Below are 22,465 nucleotides of genomic sequence, written 5' to 3'. Positions count from 1 at the left end.
ATTTTTAAATTATGTCCCCAAGTGTCCCCCATATAGGGAAACATCCTTTTAGCATCCACTCTATCAAGTCCTCTCTGGATTTTGTTTCAATAAGGTCACCTCTCATTCTTCTATCCTCTAGTGGATACAAGCCCAACTTGTTCAATTGTTCTGCATACATTAACCCCAAGAATCAGTTGAGTGAACCTTCTTTGAATTGTTTCTAATGTAATGGTATCCTTTCTTAAGAGATCAAAAAATGTGCAGTTTGTTTTCTGTGGTTCTCAGCTCCAACAAACTTGACAGTTCATGCACTTTGTATCCATATTTATGCCTACTTTTAACACTTCCAAAGAGCACTTTATCTCCCCTAAAGGGACTTTCCAATAACAGCTGATCTTCAACACCACCATCACTGATGAGTGTTCCTTACTGGAAACAGCTTGAGTAAAGGATGGAGGAGGTGCGTGGGGGTGTGGGGTGGGGGTGATTCACACCGTGTGAATTTTGTACTTCTCCCTGTGTCTGTGTGGGTTCACTCTGAGTACTCTGGTTTCCTCCCACACTCCAAAGATGTGTAGGTTAGATTGATTGGCCATGCTAAGTTGACTCTAGTGTCAGTGAATTAGCAGGGTAAATGAGGGTTATGGGAATAGGACCTGGGTAGGATTCTGGTTAGTGCAGACTTGATGGGCCAAATGCCCTCCTTCTGTCATGGAGGGATTCTATGACTCTATTCTATGATTCTATGATATCATTTATAGGTAGCATTGTATACAAAAGCATTGAGCAAAGCTAAGAATGTAAAACAGTATTTGACTTCAGGAATGATGAAAGTTACAGTTGAATGTTGCTTCAGCATTTCCTCAGAACATTCAGAGCACTTTAGAATGAGCAAATTACTTTTAACGAAAATTGGCATGATAAGCAAGAAATGTTCACAATTTGTCAGTACTGTCCATTCTTTCCCTCTCAAATCTTAATGTTTCAAAAATGAGGAACAATTATAACTATCCATTTCACTCATTGATACCTATGCTGCCTCAAATGATTCAAAAATTATGTGTTATTATTAATACATTATGTATTATTATTATGTATTATTGTGTGAACATCCCATCCATAGTATGTCTTTGGATCTGTTTCAGAACGGTACCATCCAGGTTTCATTTATTAGGATTGTGTCGTATTTTATTGTCTAAACTGACTCTGAGGCAAAGCAAAATGGGTCTTATTTCTCCAAGGTGTCTCAATCCATTTCTTTGGAGCGTCAGATCAAACCCACTCTGAATTTAGGTTGAATTTCAAACATAAGCATCATTCCATGACAGACCCTGGTTGTGGTGAAACTTTCCTGTCACCAGTGTTTACTGAAAAATCGTGAGCTGGGCTGAGAGGTGGCAAATGGAGTTTAATGCAGAAAAGTCTGTGGTGATTCACTTTGGAAGGAGTAACAGGAATACAGAGTTCTGGGCTAATGGTAAGATACTTGATAGTATGGATGAGCAGAGGGATCTCGGTGTCCATGTGCATAGATCCCTGAAAATTGGCACTCAGGTTGATAGAGTTGTTACGAAGGCGTACAGTGTGTTAGTTTTTATTGGTAGAGGGATTGAGATTCAGAGCCATGATGTCATGTTGCAGCTGTACAAAACTCTGGTGCAGCCGCACTTGGAGTATTGCGTACAGTTCTGGTCACCGCATTATAGGAAGAATGTGGAAGCATTGGAAAGGGTGCAGAGGACATTTACCAGGATGTTGCCTGCTGTGGTGTTCTATGTTCAATGTGTCCATGATGTTCTGATATGCACTGACAATGGATGAGTTCCCCTGTTACTTGTATGCACTCAGCCAATATCATCATCATAGACATGTAAATGCTTTCTTAAATGATGACTCCCATCTTATATCAATCCCACTGTCTAAATCTTGTATGAGACTATTCTAATATCTACACTTGGCATCACAACCATTACATCATAAATTGAACATAAATTTAACACGTTTAACATTCCAATAACTCCTGATCTTCAACAGCACCATCACTGATGAGTCTCGTCCACTTGAAACACCTTGAGTAGAGGGTGGCAGGAGTGGCTGCAGGGGGAGGGGGGAATGCAGTTGGGATGAGGATGATTCATCCCAGCTTAATGGGATCAGCATATAAATGCCATGCGCAGGGGCCAGCTACCCTGACTAAAGCCTTTCCTTTCTCCACAGGGACCAATGTCCATTGCCACGCATATCAGAAATTCATGAAAATCAGAAAATCATGGTTTTCCAGTGGACACTGGTGACAGGAATGTGATGGGAAGCTAAAACTGCAATAATCTTCCAAATAATCCAAAACCACCTAGCGTTAAGCAAGTAGCTTTCTTTGTGCCCATTCATCACTGGTGGAAGGATACACTTTATGTTGTTTATTTTACTGTTGTGTTGCGTTTCAATCTTTATCTTTATAACTTCCAATGAGAGGTTCATAATGACCCTCCTACTGCCATATGGCACCCACCTATTGTTTCTCACATTCCAGAATATAACTATTATCGCTAAACCATTAATCCAGAAACTTACCTAACGTTCTGGGGACTGAGGTTCGAATTCCACTATAGCAGATGGTGGAATTTGAATTCAATAAAAAATATTTAGAATTAAGAATCTACTGATGATCATGAAACCATTGTTGATTGTCAGAAAAAAAACATCTAGTTCACTAATGCCCTTTAGGAAGGAAACCTGCCATCCTGACCTGGACTGGCCTACATGTGACTCCAGAGCTACAGCAATTTGGTTGACTCTTAACTGCCCATGGGCAACTGGGGATGGGCAATAAATGCTGGCCAGCCAGTGATGATCATGTCTCATGAATGAATAAAAAAAACCTATAGCTGATCCAGGCACAGTAGTTGTGGAAGCTGTTCTTCACAAAAAATGTCACCAAGGAGTTACGCTATGACTGTTACAAGTTGGCCCGTGGTGTTGACGTTAGGATGATACTGCCAAATTCAACAGAGACAGTCTGCTTTTCATTCACGGGGTGTGAATCCCACTCTGCCATTATATTGCTGAGATTTTTTGCCTAGGTGGAGAGTCCTGTCCTTGATGTCTAAAATCTACAAAACTAATGTTGCAGAAACAGAAAAGAAGTGTGACATCTGGCGAACAGCTTTGTGATGTCACGAGAGTGAAGCATCTACACAAAACATCCACTCCCTGGTTGCCTCTGAATAACAGTAAGAAAAAGAATAAAATGTTGGGACAGGAAAGACTCAAAATAATAGGCAGTGCCGGGCTGCTCTCTAAATTTTGGGATTATATCCAGTAGAACTCATAAGAATCTCCTTTCCCTGGGGCTCAGCTTTATTTTATTTTCCTCCCTTTATGGCTAAGGGAATGTTTTGTCAAAGAAATCAGATTATCCTTCATTATATATTTATTAATCATTTCTGACTGTTTGAACATATTTTAGCATAGCATCCAATGAGAAAGCATACATGACTACGTTGAAACCTCAGATAATGGAGGGGAGTGGGAGTATTTGTGACATTTGTGAAGGAAGTGGGGTGATCCACTACCCTTTATAAATAGTTCTTGTATAGATTTTCTGCTTTGAGACAATTACAACTGGAATTTGCAAGGGAGACCCAGTAATGAACACTCCTGCTGATGAAAGAATGTATGATCTAACTTCTTTTAAAACATGAATGACAATGACCTGTTGCATTAGAGATCCCCAACTAAGCAGCATGTTAGAAATCTTTGCAAGTTTATCTGTCTGAGTGAAGATGGTTCATAGTTCGCCTATTGAATGGAATTAGCTGTTCTGTAAGTAGCTGGAGTAATATCACGTAAAACCATTGAAAAGTTACAGTGCAGAAGGAGGACATTTGGCTCATCTTGTTCATGCCAGCCCAAGGACATCCTTTCTAATCCCACCTTCCTGCACCTGGCCCATACCACTGTAGCTTATGGCACTTAAGGTGCAGACCCAGGTACTTTTGAAAATAGTTTAGGCTGACATTGTCGGCCACTTTAGGACTTGAACAGCAGGTTAGGTGTAAAGATTCGCATTCTAATCAGTAATCTGTAAACTGTCTGTGCTTTATATGCTCTGTCGGAGGCCAGAACTCTCCACTCACCAGAAGAAGAGGGAATCCCCTCGAAAGCTAGTGAGTTTACTATCAAATAAATCGGTTGGACTAAAACCTGGTGTTGTCAGACTTTTTACTGTGTCTTCCAACCCGGGCAATGAATTCTGGACACCCCTTACCCACTGCGTAAGAAACTCTTCTTCATGTCCACTCTACACCTTCTGCCACTCATTTTGAATCTGTGTCCCTTGGTTCTAGAATTCTCCATCAAGAGAAACATGGTATCAGATTTTGACATTAAAACTTAAGAAGGAGAAAATTGTATTTTATCCCAATAATCCACAGCTCACGTCCCTAATATTTACATTGAACGTAGGAAGAGGAGGAAAGCGATTGTTAGGAGGGTACATGGTTTATATGAGGCCATCCACTGTACATCTCCACTGCCTATCTGCCTCTTGCTGCTCCCAGAAGCCCCAATATCTGACTGGCTTTGGGAGAAGATTAATTCAATGCAAGTACCCAAATTAAAAATTATGAAAGAAACAAAAAGAGCAGATGGCAAGTGAGACCAAACAAAAGCTTGGTTTTGTCTGGTGTAATATACTCTGTAAAAAATGGATTTTGACATCTAGAGTGAATAGAAGTGGCTAGATTTCAGGAGTTGGACCCCTCAGCTTGGGCATTTATTTATTAGTGTCACGTGTAGACTTACGTTAACACTGCATTGATGGTATTGTGAAAATCCCATAGCCGTCACACACTGGCACTTGTTCGGGTACACTGAGGGAGAATTTAGCGTGGCCAGTGCACCTAATCAGCACGTCTTTTGGACAGTGGGAGGAAACCAGAGCACCCAGAGAAAACCCACACAGACATGAGGAGAATGTGCAGACTCCACACATTGACCCAAGCCGGGGATTAAACCCAGGTCCTTGGCACTGTGATGCAGCAATGCTAACCATTGTGCCACGGTGCTCTGACATACTCCTCATTGTGGCAATGCCGCTTGTGCCCTGCTTCAAGGAATTAGATAGACAAGCAAAATTCCCAAATTCACACTTGGCCACTTGTGTAGGCTGATAGGTTTTATCTCACTGCGAGTACCAGGATGCTAGCAAGATGAATGAAAATAACTCAGTGCCTGTCTCTATCTTCTTGATATAATGGCCTTGTTTGGGAGTGTGGGGAGGGAGCAGAGATTACCACACTTTACAAGAACATGGTGGGATCTGCCAACATCAATTCAAATAATGTGTTATGGATTCCAAACCCTTTCAGAGGCTCTCCCAACTTTGCAGCCTCTACCAATGATCAATCATCTGAGTAAGTAATAAAATATCGAGCTATACGTTGAACACAGGTCGTATAATCAGCATTGTGCACCTACAGGATACTGTCAGTTCATTATGTTAGATGGAAGAAGTAAAGGTGCCAATTGACATCATATTTGGAAGTCCTCCCAGTCCTTCCCAGCCTGTGTAAACATATGTCGAGGATCTGCAAGAGAGATTAGAGAAAACATACTCTGGCAAGAGACAAATTAAATCTGTCACAGCAACGACAACAGGAAATCTATGATAGAGGTGCTAACTTTCATGATTTTCTTCCAGGTGGTTGTATTTGGTGTGATTCACCAGGCAAGGAAAGGGGGTCCAGTATTATGGGCAGCAGATAATGCAGAGACTTTCGCATGTGAAGTAGCAAGTGAGTTCTGATGTTGGTTGGAAGCTGTAATTTAGCACTGCAATAAGGTGAAGAAATGCTTCATTCCACCCCAGTCTAATATGAAAATACATCCAGTTAAAGCAGGTGATGGCAGCCTGGTGGACCTGAAAAAACAGAGATATTGCCGTGATGTGCTGCTGATGAAGCTGCCATTGTTTCGGGCTCATGAATGTCAAGTGTTGGAATTTTGATATGAAAACACCATAGCCCAAGAGGAACAGGAAATGCGTTAGGCTGTGGATATATAACCAGCCACAGAACAAGTCAACAGCCTATGTTCTCAGATTTGAACAGCCAGCTTCCTTTTTTTGGCGACTATTTTATGCATCGATAAAACCAACAGATTATTTATCACTTTTGCAATGTGCTAGTTTCATTTCATAGCTAAGGTATTTATGTTTGGATACAGATTTTTGTTATCCTCAGCAAAGCTATTTGAGACGAATTCAATAAATACTGATACATGATATATACAAGTTTACACACTGTGTACATTATCATACCAGATATTCTGTAGCAAGGATATATATGGCCCAAAGAAATGGATGGGCATCGTAGAATAAGAAGTGCAGTGTACTATTCTTTAAATGGAAAGAACTTGTTTAATAGACAGAATTAGTATCCTTGGAGAGAAAAGTTAGGTGCATAACTATCCCAGACAAACAGCAGTATAAGGCAAATGTCTATTGTATAAACAACCCTGAGAAAACAGCATTGTAAAAAAAAACACTAGCTGAAGTTCCTGTGTTGTGTGTTGCAGACCAAATATGGCTAAAGTTACCCGTGCATATTTGTCTAGTTCCTTGTCATGAAGAAACCAGCACTTCTAAAGCTCATAACTCCACAGTATCATATTTATTAACAAGCTGGACAACAGCCAGCTCATACTGAAGCCTGCTGGTAAGCTAATGAAGTCACAATAGACCATTCCTTGTTGCTAACATTGCCATTTGCTATGCTAATGATGTCATACAGGCTCCCTCTTTGAATTTGCCACCGAGGTTATAACCCCTGCTTGAATTGGCAGGACGTTTGATGTAAGTAAACGAGCAAAAGATAACAATTTTAACAGGTTGTGTAACTGTTTCTAAAACTCCGGATTTATGGAAATGCAAATTATTTTTTATCACATCAATTATTTCATTTCGTTCACCATTACGTTAAGGCATTGTGACAAAACTGTGAGGCATCGGGGACACATTACGAAGCTGATGGCATTCAAAAGCACTGGAGCAACACCAATTTCATTCAACTGCTTTACTTGCAGAGCTGTGGTTAAAAAAAAGAACAGGCTAGCCAGCATTGACCTCACTGCAGCCAGGGGTGAACCCATAACTCAAACTGATTAGAACAGGCTTTCTTTCACAGATTGAAATTTATGGCATTATATCAACACGTAGGATGTTAGCATTGCCTATCCATCGTTAAGAAATTAAATATAAATTGTACTGAGGCAAGAAGTGTATAAATTGAAAACACTGTCTGGCACACCTAAAGAACTCCAGGTACATTAATGGCTTGTTTTATTCCTCTGGTGTAAACTCATAACTTTTTAACTGACTTCAACTGATTAAAGGAGATCACTGTTGGCCATTGATCATCATCAAAACAAATTCAATAATGAAACACAGTTTATACTTACAAAGAATTCAGTTCATAGAATCCTACAGTACAGAAAGAAGCCATTTGGAACATCAAGTCTGCACTGATCACAATTCAACCCAGGAACTATTCCCTAACCCCATGCATTTACCCTAGCTAGTCCCCCTGACACATGGGGGCAACTTAGCATGCCAAAACCACCTAACCGGCACATCATTGGGCTGTGGGCACCTGGAGGAAACTCACACAGACACGGGGAGAATGTGCAGACTCCACAGAGACAATGACCCAAGCTGGGAATCGAGCCTGGGTCCCTGGCGCTGTGAGGCAACAGTGCTAACCACTGCACCACCATGCCACCCCAAAATATAAACATATTTCAAAAACAGCTTATTTCAATACATGTGCATTGTTAAATTACAATTTGTGCATTAAACCTAATAACGGTCATTGTTAACCTTGGGTGACAGTGTAAAATGATTGCTATGGGATGAGCCACTCATTATTCACTCTCCCCATTTTCATTCCCATTGAGGTATATGGTGGGCAATGTAATAATAACCATTTTACATTTTTGACAAAAAAAATCAGAATCCTCCCCCCGTCGCATTCCTAATTGTGAGATGTTTAATTGTGCCTTGGCTGCTCTAATTTCCCACTTCATATAACAGCAGACTAATTTACCAACTTCCTCATAGGATTCCAGTAGCTGTGAGAGGATATTTCGAATGCTGAAGTCAGGATTACTCTCATAATGTATCTTCATTCATTGGAACAGATGTATTGCAACAATTTCTTATATGGTCTGTGCCATTTCAAAGGCTGAAATTTCACACTCCTTTGGGGGATTATGAGCCTGAATTTTAAACTAGCCCAACCCGTGAGAACAGGACAACATCAGAGCAGATTCCTGTTTTACACCAGCCTAATTTTACACTCCAGTTGGAGTCTGAGTTACTATAGCAACAAAGAAACTTTTTTCCCCTCAATTTCTTTTACTGCAAAGATAACAACCTCCTTTTGTCTTATGGTTTCCACCAGTGCCAAAACTTCCAAGTAATCCTTCATGTATGTTTCTATGGTACTATACCCTGTCAAGTTATTTGGCTGTGTTGTGCATCACAGCTAAACTGAAGGCTGTTAACACTGAAGGCACACTGTCAGGAAAACCCACAGAGGCAGACAGTATAATAGGCAGACTGTCACTAGTACCCCTAACTTATGCCAAATCACATTCAGCCATGACCCCTGTGCTTGCTGATCTACTTCAGCTCCTGGTTAAGCAGCACCTCCATTTTGGTATACGCGTATAGGCAAATTTCACCGTAACTTCATTGCACTGTTAATGTAAGCCTTACTTGTGACTAATAAATAAACGTACTTACTTACTTACTGCTTTGTTTTCAAATCCTTTGATGGCCTCAGTCAACTCTGCCTCGCTAACCTCTTCAGCTCTACAAGCCACTGAAATTGCTGTGCTACTCCAAATCTGGCCTCTTGTGCATGCCCAGTTTACATTACTCCCCAATGGCTGGCTACCTTCACATGCCGAGACCCAAGGCTCAGGGATCCCTGTATGTACACCTCTTTGACTCTTTACCTTTCTTTCCTTCTTGAAGATGTACATTAAAACCTGTCTCTTTGATTGAACTTTGGTCATCCGCCAAATAGCTCTTTATGCTTTGCAGTGTCAAACTTCGTTTGTTAAACCTGTGAAAGTCCTTGGGACAATTTACAATGTGAAAGGTGCTATATAAAGGTAAGATGTCATTGTTGTTTTCAGATACAGGGCTGAAAGGTGTAAAGAATAAGGAACATGTGAAGAAAATGGGTAGGAAGTGATTTTCATCTCCATCTTCTTTAAGGTTAATGGTCGCTTCCTGACCCCGAAACATGTTCCAATCACACTCAATTTCCAATATTGGAAATCAATGGGTAGGAGGAGAGGTGGTGAGGGGAGGGGGGAGGGGGGGTGGGGGAGAGTGGTGCATGGTGGCATGGGGGTAGCACTGCTGCCTCACAGCGCTAAGGACCCGGGTTCAAATCCAGATTTGAGTCATTGTGCTTCAAAAGGTTAGTCATGGCACAAATCAATTCCAGCCTCGTAGATTGCCTGGATCCAGTACATTTCGCCTACCATTGCAACAGGTCCATAGCCAATGCCATTTCCCTAGCCCTACACTCAACCCTGGAACACCTAGATAATAAAGACTCCTATTTATTGACTACACCTCTGCCTTCCTACAAAACCCATTTCCTCCCTCTGAGACTGGCTTGGCTCCTCCCTTTGAGACTGGATCCTAGACTTCCTAACCCACAGACTGCAATCGGTAAGGATAGGCAATAACACTTCCTCCACGATCATCCTCAACACTGGTATCCCACAAGGCAGTATCCTCGGCCCCTTACTATACTCGTTATACACTTGTGACTGTGTGGCCAAAGTCCCTCCAACTCGATTTTCAAGTTTGCTAATGATACGACCATAGTGGGTCAGATCTCAAACATCGATGAAACAGAGTACAGGAAAGAGATAGAGAATCTGGTGATATGGTGCAATGACAATAATCTCTCCCTCAATATCAACAAAATGAAGGGGATAGTCATCAACTTCAGGAAGCATAGTGGAGGACATATCCCTGTCTACATCAACAGTGACAAAGTAGGAATGGTCGAGAGCTTCAAGTTTAGAGGTGTCCAGATCACCAATAACCTGTCCTGATCCCTCTACGCTGAAGCTATAGTTAAGAAAGCCGACTAATGCCTCTACTTTTTCAGGGGGCTAAGGAAGTTTGGCATGTCTGCTATAAATCTCACTAACTTTTACAGATGCATTGTAGAAAGCATTCTTTCTGGTTGTATCACAGCTTGGCATGGCTCCTGCTTTGTCTAAGACTACAAGAATATACAAAGGGTCATGAACGAAGCTCAGTCCATCACACAGACCAGCCTCCCATCTATTGACATTGTCTACATTTCCCAATGCCTTAGAAAAGCAGCCAGTGCAATCAAGGACCCCAGACATACTCTTTTCTGCTTTCTTCCAGCAGGAAAAAGATACAGAAGTCTGAGATCATGTACCAACTGGCTCAAGAACAGCTTCTTCCCTGCTGCCATCAGACGTTTGAATGGACCTACCTCGTAGTAAGTTGAACTTTCTCTATACCCGAGCTATGACTGTAACACTGCATTCTGCATCTCTCCTTTTCTTCTTTATCTATGGCATGCTTTATCTGTGTAGTGTGCAAGAAACAATACTTTTCACTATATAGTAATATATTTGACAATAATAAATCAAATCAAATCAAATCACTGGTCTGTGCAGAGTCTGCACATTCTCTTGCATGGGTTTCATCTGGGTGCTCCGGTTTTGGTTAGGTGAATTGTTCATGCTAAATTCTCCCTCGGTGTATCCGAACAGGCACCAGAATGTGGTGACTGGGGGATTTTCACAGTAACTTCATTAGTGTCACAAGCCTACTTGTGACACTAATAAACATTACCTTTACCTCAATCAAATTATTGCTTCTCTCTAGCTCAATAGTCTACTGTAGTTCCACACTGATGCCTTAGATGTGATTATCCAATCAACATAAGCCACAGACTGAAGCTGTGACCTTGATTTGTGGGCCTTATACTGTGTGATACATATATTAACTGAGCATTTAGGGAAGTCTTGAAAATGAAAGGAACACAGAAGGTAGAATTTTACAGCCTCGCTCACTCTCAAACCGTAAAATCCCACTCCTGGTCAACGTACCTTCCCATTTTCCTCCCATTGCCTATTCTGATTCCCGTGGGGGGCAGGATGGTAAAATTCCAGCCAATGTTTACCACCACCAAGCTAGCAAAGTCTTGAAGGTCTCCCAAGAAGACATAAGCACCATCATACCCATGTAAATAACACAACTGTACCCATTAGCTTACCTCTTTGTTAGTCCCTAAAATAACATTGCCTTCTTACATGGCATTACATCATTTTAACGAAAGTTGGGGTTTAGCAAAGACTGGGGATATTGAAGCACAGCTCTTGCCTTACAGTTCACGTGGGACCAGGATACCGAGCAATTTTGAACCCTCCCAGCTGTCCAGAAAGTCTAAAACTTTAACATCTGCCAATAGTTTTACAAATCTGGGTCTAAGCTATTGTATAAAACATTACACTGTGCAAAGGCTAATGGGCAGCTTGTGACGCTAATGAAAAGGTAAAATGTATAATAATTCAAATAAAATAAGTTTAAGGAACTAACCACAGAAGAGGAAGCAGTATTATATGCAGAGCAGATTGTTGTAAGTTCTTGAATATAAAAGTTTGTAGGACAGCTGTCCATGTCATTTGCCACTGTTCAAGGGTTTTAAGCCTGTTTGGGTGTATTATCAAATGAGCTGTTGACTAGCTGTGTCTATGATTCGGCACAGTGGCACTGTGGTTAGCATTGTTGCCTCACGGTGCCAGGGACCTGGGTTCAATTCTGGGCTTGGATCACTGTCTGTGCGGAGTTTGCACATTCTCCCCATGTCTGTGTGGGTTTCCTCCCACAATTCAAAAACAAAGAACAGCACATCGCAGGAAACAGGCCCTTCGGCCCTACAAGCCCACACAGCCCATTTTAACATTCAGTGAGTGCCTCATTCCAATCCTTCTTCTACCTACGACTTTTGTCTACGCCTCTTGGACTCCACAATAAAGGGGTGCAATTTAGAGAATTATATGTGCGCCAGATTAAGGGAGGTCTAATTTAGGGACAATTCATTAACACCAATCAGCCTAAAAACACGTTTTCGGGATGTGGGAGGAAACCGGAGCACCCAGAGAAAACCCACGCAAGCACGGGGAGGATGTGCAAACTCCCACAGACACCGACCCAAGTCGGAGATCCAACCCAGGTCCCTGTATCTGCACAGCAAACAGTGATAGTCACTGAGCTGTCATGTTGCCCGTCAGTTGGTCCAGTTTAAGTGTACACTAATGACGTGAAGCACTGGGCAACTCTCGAAGCAACACCCAAGAGCAGCCCTCGCACGACCCACCGCATGTATGCCCCTTGTTGGCCAACAAGGCGGACCGAATCACCTGTGGATGTAAAAAAAAGACATCAATAAACATACACAGCTTATACAGACATTTGCGGAAGATCCCCAGAAGCTCAAATATGCCGGTTAGGTGGATTGGCCATGCTAAATTGCTCCTGAGTGTTCCAAGATGTGTAGGTTAAGGGGACTAGCGGGGTAATTCCTTGCGGTTACGGAGAATAGGTTTGGATGGGATTGCCTCTTAATGTCAGGGGGATTATGTGAGGTTACAACGATCAGGCCTGGGTGGGATTGTTGTCAGTGGAGAACGCTTACCCTAAGATCAGAGGTTGCATGCACGTCTTGCAGAGGCTGCTGTGGCAGGGTTACGTAGTGTTGTGGTCACTGTTCTCCTGAAGGCTGGGTAGTTTGGACGTGCCAGATCATCGACACTGATACCATCATCTCACGTGAGAACACCATTCACCAGGTACACGGTACGTACCCTTGCAACTCAGCCAACATTATCTACCTGATACGCCGCAGGAAAGGATGTCCCGAGGCATGGTACGTTGGGGAATCCATGCAAACGCTACAACAATGGATGAATGAACAATGCTCAACAAAGACCAGGCAGGAATGTTCCCTTTCTGTTGGGGAACACTTCAGCGGTCACAAGCATTGAGTCTCTGATCTACGGGTAAGTGTTCTCCAAGGCAGCCTTCACGACACATGACAACACAGAATCGCTGAGCAGAAACTGATAGCCAAGTTCCGCACACATGAGGACGGCCTCAACTGGGACCTTGGGTTCATGTCACACTATCTGTAACCTCCATGACTTATCTGGTTTTGCAAAATCTCACTAACTGTCCTGGCTGGAGACAATACACATCTTTTTGACGTGTACTTAACTCTCTCTCCACTCACATTGTCTGTACCTTTAAGACTTGATTAACTGTAAAGACTCGCATTCCAACCATTATTTTGTAAATTGAGTATGTGTCTTTACATGTCCTGTTTGTGAACAGAACTCCCACTCACCTGACGAAGGGGCAGGGCTCTGAAAGCTAGTTGCTTGTGCTGCCAAATAAACCTGTTGGGCTTTAACCTGGTGTTGTGAGACTTCTTACTGTGTTTACCCCAGTCCAACGTCGGCATCTCCACATCATAATTTACCAAACCCACACATCTTGAAACTCTAAGGGGCAATTCGGCATAACCAATCCACCTAACCCGCGCAATCTTGGACAGTGGGAGGAAAACAGAGCATCCAGAGGAAACCCACACCGACACAGGGAGAATGTGTAAACTCCACCTTTGATATGCTGATATCCAGCTTGGTGAAACTTTTGGCAGGTGTTAAGCCTTCAGGCTTTCTGGACAGTTCGGAGAGCTGAAAATTACTAAGTGTTGCGGTTCCACAAGAACTGTGAACTCAGGGCTGTGCTTGAACATCTCCTGCCTTTTCTCGACCCTGACTGTCTTTAAAAATGATGTAATGCCGTGTAAGAAAGCAGAGTTACTTTACAGACTAACAAAAGGATAAGCTAATGGGTATAATGGTCTTATTTATATACCAGTGAAAGAGGAAATCCACTGCAGGATGGAAGTATGACATGGGAAGGTTGCCTGTACCCTATACCTCCCTGCAGTCCCCTTCCTGCACTGCTCTGCTACCCCCTCCCCACATTGCCCTGCTGTCCCACCCTGTACCACCTTGCTGCCCATACCCCGCACCACTCCGCCACCCCCACCCTGCACTGCCTTGCTGCCCCCTCCCCATACCGCCCTGCTGCCCCCAACCCACACTGCCCTGCAGCCCCCTCCCCACATTGCCCTGTTGCCCCCACCCTGCACCGTCCTGCTGCCCATAGCCCGCACCACCCTGTTGCCCCCACCCTGCACCGTCCTGCTGCCCATAGCCCGCACCACCCTGTTGCCCCCACCCTGCACCGTCCTGCTGCCCATAGCCCGCACCATCCTGCCACTTCCATCCTGCACTGCCCTGCTTCCCCCTCCCACACCGCACTGCTGACCATTCCCCGCACTGCCCTGCTGGTCTCTCCCCACACCGCAGTGCCGCTCCCACCCCGCATCACCCTGCTGCTTGTACCCCGCACCACCTTGCTGCCCCCACCCCACACCACCCTGTTGCCTCCTTCCCTACTCCACACCACACTGCCGCCCCCCCCCCAACCCTGCACCACCCTGCTGCCCCCACTCTGCACCACTCTGCTGTCCCTACCCTGCACTGCCCTACGGCCTCCTCCCAAAATTGCTCTGCCACCCCCACCCTGCACTGCCCTGCTGCCAAACCACCCTGCTGCCCCCACACTGCACTGCCCTGCTGTCTCCACCCTATACCACACCACCCTGCTGCCCCCACACTGCACTGCCCTGCTGTCTCCACCCTATACCACACCACCCTGCTGCCCCCATTCTGCACTGCCCTGCCACCTTCTCCCCACATTGCCTTGCTGCCCCCACCCTGTACCACCCTGCTGCCTCTACCCCACACCACCCTTGCTGTCTGTTGTCCTGCTGTCCCCAACCCACACTGCCCTGCAGCCCCCTCCCCACATTGCCCTGTTGCCCCCACCCCGCATCACCCTGCTGCCTGTACCCTGCACTACCCTGCTGCCTATATCCCATGCCACCCCACACCGCTCTGCTGCCCCCACCCCGCCCTGTCCTGCTGCCCCTACCTCATACCGCCCTGCTGCCCCTACCCACCCCACACCACCCTGCTGCCTCCTTCCCCTGGTTTGCTGATTCATCCCTGGACGGGAGGTCGTAGTTATTATGCCCTGTGCCAGAGGGAAGCCCTTTTCTCTGAGGATAGGAGGTGGAAGCCAGCCAAAATCACCAATAGGCCAGTTGCAGATCCAATGAGCAGCAGGAGTATGTGCTCTGGATCCAGATCAAGTGCAGATTAAGGTTTAATAAGATTTGGGAAGGTGAGTTTCCTACAGCTCTCTGCTCTCACTCGCTCACCTCCCTAGCGTTCTCCTGCTCAGGACTCTTGACTGATGCATCCTCTTGTCACACGCAGTCTTTTGTTTCCTACCTTCTGCTTAAATCTCCATCTCAACAGGCCACACACTCACAGTCAACCTCATCCTATTGCCTTCTAACATCAACCCCTTCCTGTCATTCTCCTCAACTGTTCACAGTCCACCCTCTGCCATCAGTTCACTAACGCTTTGCTGTCTCTCATTGCAGAAGGGAGCACACAATTCCTGACAGAGGCAGAGAACCAGAACTACAACCACTCTGATTATAATGGAGGAGGACACCCTGGAGAGAGGATGGTGGCACAAGTACTGGTTGTTGGCAATGGACAGAGACGGTGACTCAGAGACACGGGGACAGGATTAGATATCACATTGCTATTTGGAACATAGCTGTCACTCATGTTGAATCATTGCCATCAATATATTTACATGTTATTATTTTCACTTTGCTAACTTGGAACCTGATGTTAGCTATATTCAGTATTAATCCATGCCTTTCATTTCCCACAGGTGCATTGTGGGTCCTGATGGAGGAGGAGGAGCCTGAAGAGTCTGTAAAGAAGGGCCAGCTGCAATCCCCCCTTTAGCACCATGTTGTGGAGGGCACAGCATCCAGCTATCCTGGAGGTCCTCGCTGGGGCATATTGAAGTGCACCTCTGCCTCTGTCAGGCACCAGAACCATAGTTTGAGTGAGACTATCCTCCCTCCATTTTTGCTCTGGTGCCAACATGGCTCCTGTTGAACCTCTCCTGTAAGTCTGGCGTCAATAACCAGGACCTGTGTGGGTACCTGTTATCTCCCAAGCCAGCTGCTGAGGCCTTTGGTGGAGAGAATACTTGCAACATACGAGACGATGAGAAGATGGAAGAGTCAAGGCAGCTCCCTGGGTACTTCGCAAAGATATACATGCAGTGGTCACAAGCCAGCTGCCATTAAACAAGTGGAAGTCCCCCAATTATATGGATGGCTGGCTGCTCCGAGGGTGCTTTCATTGCCACATGGATGGACGTGTGGAATTAGGTGAGTGAAGCAAAGCTGACAGCCCTCTGGGTTTTACTTTCCCCTTCTGTCTCAAAGTTCACGATCTTAGCAAACAAGGTATTGGTGACCTGGACGATGTAGTTGTGTGCAGCAGATTGTCAAGTCCTGCGAGTGCTATGAGCGGATCCCTGGACGGAGCCAGATACAGAGAAATTGAGGGCTACGGATGGGGAATGTGTGGCCGCCTGCTCCACTTGGGAGAAGTATGCTGCCAGAAGGCTGCAGATATCTGTGACTGCCTGTCACGGGGGCCTGAGCCTTCTGGGGCACAGATTGTGTCTGTTACTTCCACGATGGGACAGTTGTGTTTCTATCCCTTCTATCCTGTGGAGCTATATGTGGTTAAGGGAAAGGTTGCTGCTCTAACTGCTGGAGTCGTGGCTCCCTTCACTGTGTCTGCTGGGTTGGATCTAGCTGCTGTATCTTCTCAGTGTGCCAAGCTAGTGTAGCACAGGGAGCTGCCATGTTGTACAGAAAACATTCAAAAAAAATCTCAAAAATATTCGAGATTCAACTCAGTAGACTCCAAGGCACTTCAAAGTTACTGCACAATTTTACAATTCCCATAGAGTCTGAAAGAGCTCTCCTGGCAGCGTCAACCTTGCACTGTCACTATCCACAACCTTGTCAATTTCAACCCTTTACTATTGCTCACAGATCAGTTTCAGTCCCATTCTGCACTCACTCACCTCCTCCAGCCTGGCGAGATGTTGAATCAGAGGGGAACCTTTGCATTGGAAGGGAAAGTTGGAATATTGGGTTAAAAAAACTTCATTGGCTTTTCTAACAGACCCCTTTGTCCTCTGAATCCAGTCAAAGATGAAAGAGGGCAGACTGGCATTGTGATCCAGATCCCGTATCACTGTTAGAGGATTTGACTCCCTGCACATACCTGCATTCAAGGCCCCTCACCTGGGAGAATTCCACCCAATGGGAGGAACTAGACTTGGTTTCAATGTTACTTTTTGTTCACTTCACAAACAGCTGCATTGAAGTTATCCAGTTATCCAATAGCTCTATCTTCAAGGTATTCATACCTGTGATTCTCTAATGAGTTTACAGTGATGTGCTTAAAGACCCATCTCTAATATCGTGCCCATTTCCCAGGTGGCACAGCCAATCCACCCTCTTCCCTTGCAATTCAAGAGATGTCATCAAAAAAAAGCATGTATATGGCAGCTTCAACATAGTAAACTAGGTCCCAAGGTGCTTCACGTCAGCAGAACTTAATAAAATCTTGTTCCGAGTCAAATATGAGATAATAGGGTGGATGACTCAAAGATGTAGGTTGCACGATGGTTGTTAAAGGAGAAAGACATCTTATTCACAGTGTTAAAGAAGTGTTCATTCAGAGGGAAACTTGCAGCAAAGACAACGATTCTTCACTGATTGCCCCACATCGTATTTCAGTGGGGAAATTGGGTACAACCAAGCAACATTTGGATTTCAAGTGGACCAAAATCAAGTAACATGCAGGGTTACGGGGAAAGGGCAGGCATGTGGCACTCAGTCATAATGCTCATTCGGACAGCCAGTGCAAACAGGATGGGCCGAACGGCATCTTTCTGCATCATAGCAATTCTGTGAGCTCACTAATTCAAGTTAAGCTCTAATAAACAAAACTGTGACTGTGGTTCGAGTTTGAAACTAAGGATGAAGTTAAGCAGCATTCTGATGATCAACAGTTGACAAATCATAGTAAATTAACCCTTACTGAAACATCCTTTAAGGCTTTCAAAATGTTTCTTGTACAAATAATATGAATGTGGTTTTCTATGAATGCCTTAATACTCAATGTTATAAGAGTATGATAAATGTGTCGATTCTAAATGGAAAGAACATAAATAGAAACATAAAAATCCTACAGTGCAGAAGGAGGCCATTCAGCCCATCAAGTCTACACTGACAACAATCCCACCCAGGCCCTATCCTTGTAATCCCACATATTTATCCCACTAATGCCTCTAATCAACGCATCCCAGGATACTAAGGGGCAATTTTAGCATGGCCAATGCACCTAACCTACACATCTTTGGAATGTCAATCAATAATCTAAAGAATATTTCCTAATGTGATGAATGAGAGGGAAATATAAACAGATTGATCAGTTTTTGTAATAGATTCAACACAATATAGTTATTCCCTAATAACATCATCTGCCTAACTGCATTCATAGCTCAACTTCATGGGACATGCCGAATATACCCCAGAAAAACAGGAATTTTAAATTGGCTGGGTTTATTCTGAAAACATCCTGATAAAGGCCATTTTAATCAGTTTTAAAGGTAAGACATTTCACAACACCCAATTAGGTGAAATGTGCAAAATGATATCATTCAATCAGTGATTTAAATGAAATGATTTTCCACATTTCACATAATCATGCAAAGCGTTATTTAGTTAATCATAGGCTCTCTTCTCAATGTGGAAAATCCTTCTGCCCCTCACCGAGCATCTACTCAGTGTCGAGAAGAACTACAAGTTCATGATAAAATTTGCGATCTAGAATGCTATTAATTTTGAAGTTAAGAAATATCCCTTCACCAAATATCATTTGCAATTACAATGGCTTGGTCCAAAATGGGTTAATTTGGGGAAACTTAAGTTTTGCCAAATTTGAACCATCTCAGCTACAAGTTCAGGCTCCCTTTATTATTTCTGGCAAGCACTTTTATTTACTTGTCATAAATAAAGGGAAATTGACCTTCGGAGGGTCACATGAGTGTTTAGAGTAGGTCACAAGGGGGTCTGGAGACTTGGCACCTGGGGTCCTATATCATGTTTGATGATGTAAAGCCTCATGTGACCAAGAACTTTCTGACATTTGAATGGAACCTTGGCCGTCAGACAAATCTAGGTGATATTAGCTGTCAGCTAAAGCCTACAGTATCATTGAGAGAGGAGAGACAGCGAAAAAACAATTTCGGAGAAAGGAACTCAATGTTTAGTGATGGACAGATAAATCCCAAAGTTGTTCTACAATATTTAAACTGCAATGCATGTGCAGTTGACATTGGTTCCCCAACTGTGGCACAGTGGTTAGCACTGCTGCCTCACGATGCCAGGGATCCAGGTTTGATTCCTGACATTAGGTCACTGTCTGTGCTGAGTCAGCATGTTCTCCCCTGTCTGCGTGGGTTTCCTTCGGGTGTTCCAGTTTCCTCCCACAGCCCGAAAGACTTCTGGTTAGGTGCATTGGCCATGCTAAATTCTTCCTTAGTGTACCTGGACAGGCACCAGAGTCTGGCAACTAGGGGATTTTCACGGTAACTTCATTGCAGTGTTGATGTAAAACTACTTGTGAAACAAATAAATCCACTTTAAACTATGTTAAGTACTTTGATGCAGTTTAAGATTACTCTATGTAAATATCATAAATTTAAATCCACTGAACCATAGAACTACAGAATCCCTGGAGCGCTGAAGGAGGCCATTCAACCCATCAAATCTGCACCGACTCTCCAAAAGACCATGTGACCCCGGGCCAATCTCCGCCATATCCCCGTAACCTTGTACACTTACCACGGCTAATCCACCTAACCCGCACACCTTTGTACTGTGGGAGTAAACCAGAGCACCTGGAGAAAACCCACACAGACACAGGGAGAACGTGCAAACTCCACACTTCAGGCTGGAATTGAACCCAGGTTCCTAACACCGAAGCAGCAGTGCTAAGCACTGTGCTACCAAGCCGCCCTCAAAATGCAAGTGCAGGCCCCTCCACCACAAATTCTGCAGTCGGGTATCCCACATTTGGGGAAAAGTGAGCGCCAGCACACCCAGAGTGCAATGGGATAGCTTCACCCTGGGAGAATAATCTTCCTGAACATTGACTCTCCCCTGCCAGATAAGTGAACTAAAAGAGTTCCAAGGGCCAGACTTTTGCCACAACAGAGCCTCTCCATCATGGCAAAATTGGTGGATGAGCCCAAAAATACAAAGTGCCACATCCAAACAAGATACTTCTTACTTTGACAAGGGTAGGACTGGAGTCAGGCCAGAGTTCATGTCTACAGCAGCAGTGGGCCACTTAAAAAAACAGCTCTCGCCACTGGAGTAGGGTTTCAGTGGGCCATGAGGGTGAAACCCAGAGTATGCAAATATTGCCAAGTAATAGCAGGTCTGAACTTGATGAATTCATTTGGATATCAAAGGTAGCCTTTTGGAAGAGTAAGGTACCCCTTTCAGTATGGTCTCAGGACACCATTGGGAGAGGTATGATACCCTTTAGAATTGTTATAATTAAACATGATTGTGTGTAAGCAGTTCAAAAACATATTGGAATTCTCAAAACTGTCAAAGAACCGCCAAAGCTGTCAAAGAACTGTCAAAGCATACTAGGTGCGTTGGTGTGGAAGAGGTAGGTGCAAAGGGTGACAGCAATGTATTGGCATGATGTGTCACATTCTGGGGACAGCAGGCCCAATTTCAAATCTCGCCCATGTGGAACAGTAATCAGAACTTCAGCTGACTACTTTTAAAGGTCAGGTTCGCAGAGATGGGAATTTACTTGTCTCTGCATGTGACCTGGGAACAAAAATCAGGGCCTAAGTGCTTACTCGAAGTCTTTGTAGCTATATCTTTACTTATCTCTTGTTGGCTGTGATTGTATCACTTGGAATTTTGTTGTATAAATGGAACTCAATTTACAGCCTCAAAGCAATACTTGCTCAACTAAACAACTACAAGCCTTAGTTAGCAGGATAGCCCGGTAAAAGAAAAGATTGTTACAGTTCCTAAAAGCACTACCCATATCCTTTGGTGAGGAGTTCAAAACTGAAATCTCTGGGTATCTACATGAGAAGAGTGCTTGCTGACCTTGCTTTGAAACATAATGTTTCGATCATCACCTTCAAATGGCAAAATCAAGGCTCCAGCTTGCCCCCTCCAAGGTAAGATTGGAAATGGCTTTTTTCAAGGAGAGGCTCTTGAAAGCACTTTCCACATGGGTGCCTTATCTGACCTTTTTCCTTCAACTCTAGTGAAATGAGAGAATAAATCAAATAAAGTTCATTTTACCCCAAAGTATGTAAATCTTTGGATAATTCCAACATTCCAGTATGCTGCCCAGATTAGACAGAATGTGGGAGAGGGACATCACGAACCCCATGTCTCCGAAACAGTGGAGGTGCGTCTCATGGAAAGAACATCCTCATGCACTGAGCCAGGCAAAGAAAATGTGCTAGGAAAACCTTGACTGGGCATATTGAAGCTCAGTAGGACCAGACGCAATCAGTTAAACAGCTATAGCTCATGGAAAAGTACAATTGTAATGGATAGTTTGTATATATGGTGAAAGAAAAGACAGCCGAATTTCAGGAAAATTGTGGAAGACCAGGACCAGCTATCCTGAAATGGAGACAGCCAGTTCGGGAGTTCGGGGGATTAGGGCCAGCTATCCTGGAATGCAATCAGCAAGGTTGGGATTTCAGGGTACATGCTTCAGACCCTAATCAGTCCTGATTCTTAAAATGCACCCCAGAAAATCATGAAGACCAAGAATAGGGTAAAGGATCCGGAAATAGGGGTCCAGCCACCATTTTGAAAAGGCTCCCCAGTCAACCAGGTTCAGTGAAAAGCCAGCCCAAAGAGTTTGAAATTGGCACAAAATGTTGCCTAAATGCATTTAAAACAATTAAGCGGTGGAAACATTAAGACTACAATTTTTCCTGATGTTTCTTTCAATGGCGTTCTGCTGTGAATCTTCCATGGCAACTCACCACTCCTCCCCCCACCACCTACCCTCCTCATCACACCCCGCCTCCCCCCACCCCGGCCTATCCTCAAAAAGAGATGCTGCCACATTGACGTCTAATCCTGTTGACACAGTTGATGAAAATAGCATATTTGGGGGCGCAGGTGGACGAGGGATGAGTTTAAACTTCATTCAGAGCAATCATCATGTGGCAGCGCTTTGCAGCATGTGTTAATATGTTAACAAAATTGATTTGTAAGCAATGACAAATCAGAAAACGGCTAATCTGGAAGAATTT

At 44.1% G+C, this 22,465-nt stretch overlaps 1 pseudogene; it reads right to left on the bottom strand.

The window, feature by feature from the left end:
* Positions 1 to 20,183: 20,183 nt before the first annotated feature.
* On the bottom strand, positions 20,184 to 20,327 carry LOC145351249 (U1 spliceosomal RNA; annotated as a pseudogene).
* Positions 20,328 to 22,465: the final 2,138 nt, after the last annotated feature.

Source organism: Carcharhinus amblyrhynchos, chromosome 12 (genome assembly GCF_965287045.1).
Source record: "Carcharhinus amblyrhynchos chromosome 12, sCarAmb.v2.hapA, whole genome shotgun sequence".
Classification (NCBI taxonomy): Eukaryota; Metazoa; Chordata; class Chondrichthyes; order Carcharhiniformes; family Carcharhinidae; genus Carcharhinus; species Carcharhinus amblyrhynchos.
Note: the sequence above shows the minus strand (reverse complement) of the source record. Positions and strands in the feature narration are given on the sequence as shown.